This window comes from Vombatus ursinus, unplaced genomic scaffold (assembly GCF_900497805.2).
Source record: "Vombatus ursinus unplaced genomic scaffold, bare-nosed wombat genome assembly UNPS02014945.1, whole genome shotgun sequence".
NCBI lineage: Eukaryota > Metazoa > Chordata > Mammalia > Diprotodontia > Vombatidae > Vombatus > Vombatus ursinus.
Genome location: NW_020954723.1, coordinates 8,011,336 through 8,022,619, shown reverse-complemented (window position 1 = coordinate 8,022,619; position 11,284 = coordinate 8,011,336).

The following is an 11,284-nucleotide window of genomic DNA, read 5'->3' as shown; positions in this document are numbered from 1 at the left end:
AGGAAAGGAGGAAGGAAGGAAAGGAGGGAAGAAGGGAGGGAGGAAGGAAGGAAGGAAAGGAGGGAGGAAGGGAGGGAGGAAGGAAGGAAAGGAGGAAGGAAGGAAGACAGGGAGGGAGGAAGGGAGGAAGGAAGGAAAGGAGGAAGGAAGGAAAGGAGGGAAGAAGGGAGGGAGGAAAGGAGGAAGGAAGGGAGGAAGGAAGGGAGAAAGGAAGGAAGGAAGGAAGAAAGGAAGGAAGGAAGGAAAGAAGGAAGGAAGGAAGGAAAGAAGGAAGGAAGGAAGGATGGAAGGAAGGAAGGAAGGAAGGAAGGAAGGAAGGAAAGAAAGAAGGAAGGTTATATGTATTCTAGGAAAAAAAATATTTTCAAACCTTATCAATCATTTATACCTTCATGTGATGAGTTTATCAGAGACTTCACTAAAAGCAAGTTTTATAAAGAAATGAGAGAGAAAGCATTAGCACCACTGGTAAGAGATTTGAGTACGGAGGGGAGAGAACACAAGTTCCCCTGAAAGAGAAAAAGGGAAAGACAATCGGATATACCAAAGACAAATTAAACCTCCTTCACATTTTTTCCCTACCCATAGATGGGCACCTCTATGCTCAGTAAGCTCCAGAGTCCATAAACTATTTTTTCCAAGCCATTGCAAAGGGCTTCCTGGGGCTTCCTGCCAGAGTTATAGACCTTGACAATTGTAGACCACTGTACATTTCCAAAGCCTCAGTGATCCTATTAGGTAGACAGGGCATGGGGTTTATTATCATCCCCAATTTTACACATGAGGAAATTGAGGCTAGTTGAGGTTAAAATGATGGGACCAAGGTGACAAGGCTGGTTAGTGGCCACAAGACAAGAGTAGAACCCAAGTCCAGTGATCTATTCTACTGAAACTGGGGTGGGGTAGGAAAAACTGGGTTGACAATCTTAAAGGATAAGGAGTTCAGGCTTTCTACTAAAAAGGTTCTAAATGATGCTTCAGTGATGATAGTTGTTATTTTTTCTGCAGGACTAGAAAGAAACCTTAGCAGAGCATATGTTCAGTTAATAAAAATTAAAATTTACTAGACACAAGAACACTGAGCATTTGATTTTTTAGTGACCAAGTAGATATGGCCATAGTAACTGAACAACATAAATAATGAGAAGTACATCAACTGTTTCCATATCCCCAAGGGTTTTTCTTTATTACCTAGTATGTGTTATATGGAAAGAGGATGGTTAATTTGAAATATGAGTTTCTCTGCAATATTCCCTTCCATTCTGAATCTGAGGTGCCTGTTGGATTGAGAGAGGCCTTATGTCACTTGCAGACAATAAGCTTACAAAGCCACACATATTGCCTACTAGTTAAGGGAAAGTTATACATACGCACATGCATGCATACATTCATATACAATATACATGCATACATACTTTTATTGTCCATATTGTGTTTATTATGAATGTATGCATACATTCATACACATACACATATGCATTATTTGCAGGTACATATATATAGATTGTATATATAATTATATAATGATAATTATATGATGATAAATATATATTGTATTATATAATGATAAATATATTATGTATATAATGCAGTATATATACCTGTATTTATATACATTTAGACACATGTATATATATATACTTGTAGTACATGTTATGAAATATATACTACATCATATACATTTGCATGTGTAGATATATACATAAATGTACATGTTTATGTATAATCATGGTGTGACATCATCAAACATGTCATTGTTGTTGTTGCTTTTCAGTTGTTTAGTCTCTGTGGGGAGAATGAATGAGGATAATGAGTTCAGTTTAGGATGTGTTGAGTTGGAGATGGTTCATTTGATTTAAAGCTAGGAGGAACCTTGTTCTAGTTGTTGTTATCACTCTATCAGTCACATCCGACTCTTTGAGACCCCATGGACTGTGGCACACCAGCCCCTTCTACCTTCTACTATCTCCTGAAGTCTGTCCAAGTTCATGTTCATTGTTTCCATGACACTCTCTATCCATCTCATCCTCTGCCATCCCCCTTTTCCTTTTGCCTTCAGTGTTTTCTAACATCAGGGTCTTTTCCTATGAATCTTGTCTTCTCATTATGTGGTCAAAGTATTTGAGCTTCATCTTCAGTATTTGACCTTCCAGTAAATAGCTTGAATGGATTTCTTTAAGTATTGACTGATTTGATCTCTTTGCTGTCCAAAGGATTCTCAAAAGTCTTCTCCAGTACCACAATTTGAAAGTATCTATTCTGCGGGGACGTCAGCTTTCTTTATAGTCCAACTCTAACATGCATACATTGCTGCTAGAAAAACCATAGCTTTGATTATTTAAACCTCTGTTGGCAAGGTGATGTCTCTCCTTTTTGGTATGCTGTCAGATTTGCCATAGCTTTCCTTCCAAGGAGGAAGCATCTTTTAATTTCATGGCTGTAGTCACTGTCTGCAGTGATCTTTGAGCCCAAGAATATAAAATCTGACACTGCTTCCATTTCTTCTCCCTCTATTTGCCAGGAAGTGAAGGGATCAGTTTCCAAAATATTAGTTAGTTATTAAGCTTCAAGCCAGCTTTTACAATCTCCTCTTTCATCCTTATCAAGAGACTTCTTAATTCCTCATATATCTGACAGTGTTGATATTTCTCCTGGAAACCTTAATTATGGCTTTTGATTCATCTAGCCTGGCATTTTGTATAATGTACTCTGCATATAAGTTAAATAAATAAAGGTGACAATATACAGCCTTATCATATTCCTTTTCTGATCTTAAACCAATCTGCTGTTCCATGTTCAGTTCTAAGCATTGCTTCTTGACCCTTATACAGGTTTTTCAGGAGACAAGTAAGATGATCTGGTACTCCCATCTCTTTGACGACTTGCCACATTTTGTGGTGATCTACACAGTCAAAGACTTTTGAGCAATCAATGAAGCAGAAGTAGATGTTTTTCTGGAACTCCTTTGGTTTCTCCATAATCCAGTAAATTTGGCAATTTGATCTCTAGTTCCTCTGTGCATGTATTTACAATGTATGTGAGGGGATGGGGGCGGTGTTCCATCCTACTCAACAAGCATTTACTAAGTCCTTACTATGTGCTAAGCACTAAGGATACAAAGAAAGGCAAAAAACAGAGCCTCTGCCTTCAAGGAGCTCACATTCCAATGGGTTGCAAGAGACCTCATGCAAATACCTATGTACATACAAGATTTATGTACAGTGTAAATGGAAGGTAATCTCAGAGGTGAAAGCACTAGCAGTTGTGGAGGAACTGGATAAGGTCTCTTGAAGGAGATGAGATTTTAGCTGAGATTTTTAAGGTGGCCAAGGAAGCCAGGAAGCTGAGGGGAAGAAGGATAGAATTCCATAGCCAAGAGACAGCCAGTGCAAATACATGGAGTTTGCAGAGGGTGTGTCCTGTGAGGAGGCTAGTGTTGCTGTCTTATAGAGTATGTTGAGGTAGTAAAGTGTTAGAAGACTGAAAAAGTAAGAAGGGTTCCATGTGTGAGAAGTCACACAAAGCCAAACAGAGGATTTTATATTTGAACTTGGAGGTAATAGGAAGTCATAGATGTTACTGAATTAAAAGTAGCATGATTGCATCAGTTCTTTATAAAGAACTGAGTGGAAGGTTTGTTAGAGTGGAGAGAGCCTTGAGGCAGGGAAACCAACCAGAATGCCATTGCCTAAGCTTTCCATTTGAGCCCCAGCAAAAACATAAGAATGAGATATTAATAATAATAATAATAATAACAATAATAATAATTGAATATAGAGGCAGTTAGGTGGCCCAGTGGATAGAGAATGGGGCTTGGAAGCAGGAAGATTCATCTTCTTGAGTTCAAATCTGCCTTCAGATACTAACTAGCTGTGTGACCCTGGGCAAGTCACTTAACCCTGTTTGTCTCAGTTTCCTTATCTGTAAAAAGAGCTAGAGAAGGAAATAGTAACCCATTCCAGTATCTTTACCAAGAAAACCCCGAATTAGGTCATGGAGAGTCAGACACAACTGAAATGACTGAATAACACAAGAACAAACTGAACATAATACTTTAAGATTTTCAAAGTTGGTGTACATTATCTATATGATCCCCGCAACAACTCTATGAAGTGATATTACGGTCATCCCCATTTTACAGAAGAAAAAACCGAGCTGAGAAAAGTAAAATGACTTACCCAATGTACACATCTAGTATATGTCTGAGGTGGAATTCAAACCCAAGTCTGCAAACACCGAAGTTCTTCACTCTATCCACTATAGTACATTGCTTTTCAAAAGCAGAGGCTATTGTCCAGGCCATCAGATAAATATTCAGTTACCATTTGAGGTAGACAGCAACATGACAATCAGTCCTAAACTATTTGTTTCTGGAGTCCATGTAAGTAAAGAGGAATGGACAAATATGAGAAATGTGAGGGTAGAAACAAGAACTGAAAACATATTTTATATGTGGAATGAGAGCAAGTGAAGATTAAGTAGGACACCAAGGTCATGAGCCTTGTGACTGTGAGGATAGTATTGCCCTTAATAGTAATAAGGAGGTTTGGAAGAAGACAGAATGGGAGCTGGGAGGTGGTGATGAAAAATGATGGTGTCCTGTTCTGCACGTACTGAGTTTGATATGTCTATGGCATATTCAATTCAAGTAAACAACAGGCAGTCTGGGATGTGGAATTCAAGGTTCGAAGAGAGGCCAGGGCTGGATAAATGGGTCTGAGAATTGCTTGCATGGAGATGATCACTGAAGTCATAGGAGTTAATGAGATCACCAAGCAAGATAGTATAGAGGAAGAAGAAAAGAGGACCAAAGACAGGACTCTGTGGAATATTCATGGTTAATAGGCGTGACCTGGATGAAGAACTAGCAAAGGAGACTGAGAAAGACCAGCCATAGGAAGAGAACCATGTTTTGAAAAACTGGAGAGGATAGAACATCCAGGAGGCGAGACAATAGTGTCAAAGGCTGCCAACAGGTTAAGAAGGATGAGGATTGAGGGAAAAAATCATTAGATTTGGCAATGAAGCAACACTGGTAACTTTGGAGAGAGAAATTTCAGTTGAATGATAGGGTCAGAAGGCAGGCTGCAGAGGATTTATAAGTAAGTGAGAAGAAAGGAAGTAAAGGTACCTAATATAGACAGATTTCTCAAAAAGTTTAGTCACATAAGGGGATGAGGGAAAAAAATATAGGATGACAGCTGGCAGGGATGGTCAGATCGAGAGATTTCTTAAAGACGGGGGAGACGTGGATATGTTTATAAGCAGCGCACAAACAGCCAATAGATAGGGAGAGATTGAAGATTAGTGAGAAAGTAAACGTAATAGGGGGCAGCTAGGTGGCTCTGCAGATAGAACATTGAGCCTGGAGTCAGGAAGACTCATCTTCATGAGTTCAAATCTGGCCTCAGACATTTACTAGCTGTGTGACCCTGGGCAAGTCATAGTTTGTCTCAGTTCCTCATTTGCTCCTCATATCCTTGCCAAGAAAATATCAAATGGGGTCACAAAGAGTTAAATATGACTGAAAAAGGGTTCAACAATGACAAGGGATAACAGAGAAGGCAATATACTAAAGGGGATGGAAAGGGATGGAATGGAATCAAGGCTTCGTGTAGAGGCTTTTATCTGAGAAAGGCCACCTCTTCAGGTAAAACAGGGATGGAGGAAAAGATGAGGAGGAGAAGACATCTGAGTGATGAGAGATGAAGAAGGTAATAGATGGAATTCTTGGTAAATGTCTTTGTTTTTTTGTAAAGTATGAAGCAAGGCACAAAATTGAGAGGTTGAGGAGAGAGATGCCATGGGAGACTTGAGGAGGGATCAAACGTTTTGGAATAGACACTGTTGAGTAAGTTAATGAATTAGTTAGGGAAGTGGTAAAGGTTATTATGTTCAAGTCCCCTAATATGAGGGCAGAAATTGGGATGGAGGGAAAGACTGTGAGCCAATCACTGAACTCATTGAGGAAGGAAGGAGAGTGATCGGAGGATTAGCAGATAACCACCAGAATCATATTTGGGTGCTATATTGGGACTGAATGAACCTCAAAGGAAGAACAGTTTCTCAGTAAAAGTGGTTAAGTGAGATTTTGAAAGTAGCAATGGAGTGCAAGGAATATTCTGGCTCACTGGTTGAGCTGGGGGATAGAGGTGAAAGGGTGCAGTATAAGTGAAAGTGTAATTGGTCTTGTAAAGAATGGCCAGGTAGCTGGTCATTCAGAAGGTAGCTATATCTCAGTGAGAGCCAGAAGGCAGAGAAAGTAGGAAAGGAGAAAGTTCAAGATGATGTAAGATGAGAGTAAGTGTGTTAACTGTGGAGTCGGTATTCTAAAAAGCTCAGTGGAATTGATGGGTAGATATGGTGGGAGACATAGATATGATGTGAAATACGGAGGGAGAGGGAATAGCACCGAGGGGTATGGGAGTGACAGAGAAGGCAGTGGGGATTTTTTTTATCTAAATAATTTTTAGGAAACAATCAAAGTGTACTGAGCAAAATCAGTAACTGTGAAAGAATGCTTTTCAAGAGAAGTAGACCCAGGGACACACTATAGCTTAGTGATATCTGCTTGATTTTGAGGTGAGATTACATGTTAATTGATAGGAACAGAAATCATACTATATTCATTTGTGGTCTTAAAAATAGACTACAAATTTCTTGAGAGCTGGGATTGTTTCACTTTTATATCTGGATCTCCAGAGCTTCACATAGTACTCAGTATACAGATCTGGAACATATCAGGTGCTTAAGAAATAATTAGGGCAGATAGGTGGTACAGTGGATAGAACATTAGGCCTGGAATTGGGAAAATCTGCCTCAGACTCTTACAATCTGCGTGACCTTGGGCAAATCACTTAACCCCTATTTGGCTCAGTTCCTCATCTCTAAAATGGGGACACAGTGGAGAAGGAAATGGCAAATCATAATTGTTGAACTTCAGGAAGGATCACATCTCCTGAGCCTCAGTTTTTTATTTGTAAAATGGGAATGATGATAATGTACTATCTACTTTATAGAGTTACTAAAAGGATTTATGAAAACCTTACAGCCACATATGAGTATGTATCACATAGCTAGTATCAGGTAAGAAACGAAGATAATTGATCCCTTAACAAGTCACCCCACCCCAGCCTAGGATACAGTCACAGAAAGTAAGAGGTAGATATCATGGTGTTAAACTATGAAGACAAATGAATAAGACACAAAAAACTCAGCAAACACTGAGAGCTGTGGCCTACCAGAAAAGATACTGTTCCCAGGTGGCAACAGCATGAGGACTCCAGAACGAGAAAAAGAAGGGTCCCTTCAACAGGGGAAGACTTGCCCTGACTACATGAGTTCTTCATATGTATACTTCACTACTGGTATACTCTAAACTTGTATTCACACTTTTGACTGACACTGTTTATTCATTGGGAAAGTGTTCCCTATGTTTATGAGGGAAATGCTTTGTAGCTTCTTTTCTTATGATGCCATTTTAGTAAATGCCTTTGCTTTAAGATAGGCGTGTCTACTGTCTGACTCTAAAAGTTAAGCTCACTTGTAGGGACTTATGACCTATAACTTTTCAAGTAATCTTAGAGAAATCTACAGAGAACTTCGAAACCTTAGAATAATCACCCAATCTGCAAACCTGTACATGCTGAGCTGGGAAGAAGGCTTCAGAAAGGTAGTATATAAGGGTGGGCTCTTAATAATTGTCATCATCATCATCATCTACAGGATCATCATCATCTTCATGAGAGTTTGTTATTGTTGTTGTTGTTGTTCAGATATTTCTGACTCTTCATGACTCCATTTGGGGTTTTCTTGGCAGAGATGCTGGAGTGGTTTACCATTTCCTTCTCATGTTACAGATGAGGAAACTGAGGCAAACAGGGTTAAGTGACTTGCCCAGGGAGACACAGCTAGTAAGTGTCTGAGACATGAACTCATAAAGTTGCCTGCCTGATTCTAGGCCCAGTACTCTATAACTGCACCATCTACCTACCTACCCTAACATGAGAGTAAGGATCATTTATTATCTAAGCATTGTATCTCCCCTGTCTCCTAGCAAAGTTCTTTGGACATGTTGAATACTTAATAAATGTTCTTTAAATTTAATTTAATCTATCACTTTTTGGATGGAACTATCAATCAATAAACATGTATTAAGTACCTACTAAGTTCTAGGCATTATGCTAAGTGTTGGGGATACAAAAAAAGAGACAAAAGACAGTCCCTGCCCTCAAGAATCCCAAAATAAGATGGAGGACACAGCAAACCAATAAATATATACAAACAGGCTATATACAGGATAAATAGGAAATAATTAACAGAGAGACAGCACCAGAATTAAGAGGGGCTGGGAAAGACTTCCTATAGAAGATGGGATTTTAGCTGGACCTTAAGGGAAGCCAGGGAAAGCAGCAGGTATAGATGAGGAGGGAGACTATTCTAGGCATTGGGGATAGCCAGAGAAAATGCCCAGAGTCAAAAGATGGAGTGTCTTGTTTGGGGAACAGCAAAAAAGCCAGTATCATTGGATTGAAGGAGAAGATGAGATTTACCAGGAACTAGGGAAAAGAAAATCTGGCGGTTTCTTGTTTTGACCTTTTAATCAAAACTAAAGAGACAAAATAGTTGATATGTAGGTGAAGGAAAGGAGCAAAGCAGCTACTGCTTCCACTAGACCAAATGAGGGTACTAGCCTCCCTACTGATCTGAGTCTGACCAAGGGTAGTGCATAAAACCAAGGAGAGCCAAAGCCTCTGGTTGGGTATTTATACTGGTCTATTTTGGTGTATTTTTCCAACTATTAAAAGAAGGAAGAATAAAATCACCAAGAAACACCAACTTGTGGCACAGAGGTGTGACTAGGGCAGGGTGATTGGTATTCTCAGGAAAGTCTTGCATGTGGGATTTTGTTTCTGGTGTTAAAACAAGCTGGTGGTAGTGTCTTTACTGGGAAGAGGACAAATGAAAACAGATACCCCATGATTAAGGGGAATCTCTTGAGCACCTTATGAAGGGGAAAAGGGCTTCCAGCAATCAAGAGCTGTGAATTATCCCTTTGCCATGTGTCCTTTCCAGCTTGAGAGCATTTTCCCCTGGACTCTGTATACCCTTTTAGGAGAATGTGTCACAGGCTTTTGTAGAAGCATTTTATAGCTATTACTCCTATTTTGCCAACTTAGTATTCATTTCTAAAAGCTACTTAAAGCTGACTGACTAAATTGATCCTCAATTAATAATCAATCAAATCAAAAGATTTGAAAGAAATTACATTGGTGGGGACTTGAACCACTGGCACCAGAAAGTCATTGTTTTGCCCTTCAGGGGTATCCCTACAATTTTGAAGGAGAAATGTAGCCAGTCTAGCTCTGTGAACATGACTTGATGATTGCTGAACATATAGAAAAGGAAATGATTATCACAAAGAGCCAGCTTGGCTTAATCAAGAATGGGTCATGCCAGACTAACCTTACTTTTTATGATACGGTTACTAAGCTGATTTCTCAAGGGACTGTTGCAAGATATTGCTTACCTAGATTTTATCAAAGGATTTGATAAAGTATCTAATTCTTATTCTTATAGAAAAAAATGAAGAAAAATATTGATGATAATACAATTATATGTATTTTAAACTAGTTGGATTAGTTGGATTGCAAGTTAGTGATGCAATGACAATTTGTCAAGAGTGTTCCTCCAGTGGACTGCCCCAGGGATCTGTGCTTGGCTCTCTACAGTTTAATATTTTTTAGTGACTTGGATAAAGGCATAATGATATGCCTCTTTAAGGCATTTTTTAGATGCACTTTTAAGGCACCTCTTTCAGATGACACAAAACTTAAAAGGACATTGGATGGAAGAATTCAGATCCAAAAGGATCTTGACAGGCTAAAGAATTGAGCTGAATCTAATAAGATAAAATTCAATAGGAATAAATGCAAATTCTTATACTTGGGTTCAAGAAATCAACTTTACAAGTACAAGATGGGAGAATAATGGTTAGACACTTTTTGCCCGAAAAAAAAAAAAAAACCTGAGAATTTTTAGTAGTCCGCAAACTCTATATGGGTCAACAACATGTTATGGCGTTGAAAAAAAAATAATGCAATCTTAAACTACATTAAGAGAGTTATAACTTTCTAGAATTAAGAATCTACATTCTTTCCAGATCATAACATACCTGGAGTATTGTGTTCAGTTTGGGGTGTGACAGTTTAGAAAGGATGTTGATTAGCTGAGAGCATCCTGAAAAAGGCAACTCAAGATGGTAAAAAGCATTAAGTCCATTTATGATCAACTGAAGGACCATGGGATATTTAACCTGAAAAAGAGAAGACTTGGGGGAGGAGGGGGAGGATAACTCTGTTTAAGTATTTGAAAGATTATAGCAGGGAAGAGACTTGTTTGATTTGTTCACAGAGGGCAAAACTAGAAGCAGTGAGTAGATATTTCAAAGAGAAAAAATGTTAAAACTTTCTGGCAATTAAGGCTATTCCAAAATGTAATTGGCTATGTCAGGAGGTAGTAAGTTCCTCCTCATATGGAGACCTTTAAGCAGTTACTAGATGACCACATATTGGGCTAATAATAGCAGGGATTCCTTTTGGGCAATAGGCTTGACAGCCACTGAATTCTTTTCCAACTCTAAAACTGTGTGGCTGTATTTCTGCTCCCATATTCTGATATTCCAAATCCACTGTATAAATGTCAGATTGTGTAGCTAATGAATTACAATCAATAAATATGTCACAATAGATATGTGATTTGGTCATCATGTAGAACTCCCCGTCTGGCAATACCCTTCACTAAGAACAGATTGTGACGATCTATGACTTATTAGATAAATTGTAGAGAGGTGCCTAGGGAACACAGAGACTAAATGACTTGCCTGTGCTCACATAACTGGTCATTGTAACAATTCGAACCCAAGTTTTCTTGACTCCCAATCAAGAGCTCTATCCAGCATTCAACAGTGTCTATAAATTCACACATACACATATATGATTTGAATTTATTTGAAAATAAACAAACAGCATGAAATTCATCTGAGACATAAATATAGGCAATACTAAATGTATTTTTTTCCAAAAATGATATATTTCACTAGAGAGATACTTTAAATTTTCCATTTCATGCCAAGGTGAGTTTAATACCTCTGTAATCTACAACATATGGATCTTGTGACATTATACAATATTTGCATCCCTATAAAACAGCTCATTAATCAAATGCTCCATTGCAACCTCAAATCATAGGAAGCCACAAAATATGCTAGAGAAGTAAAGTTATT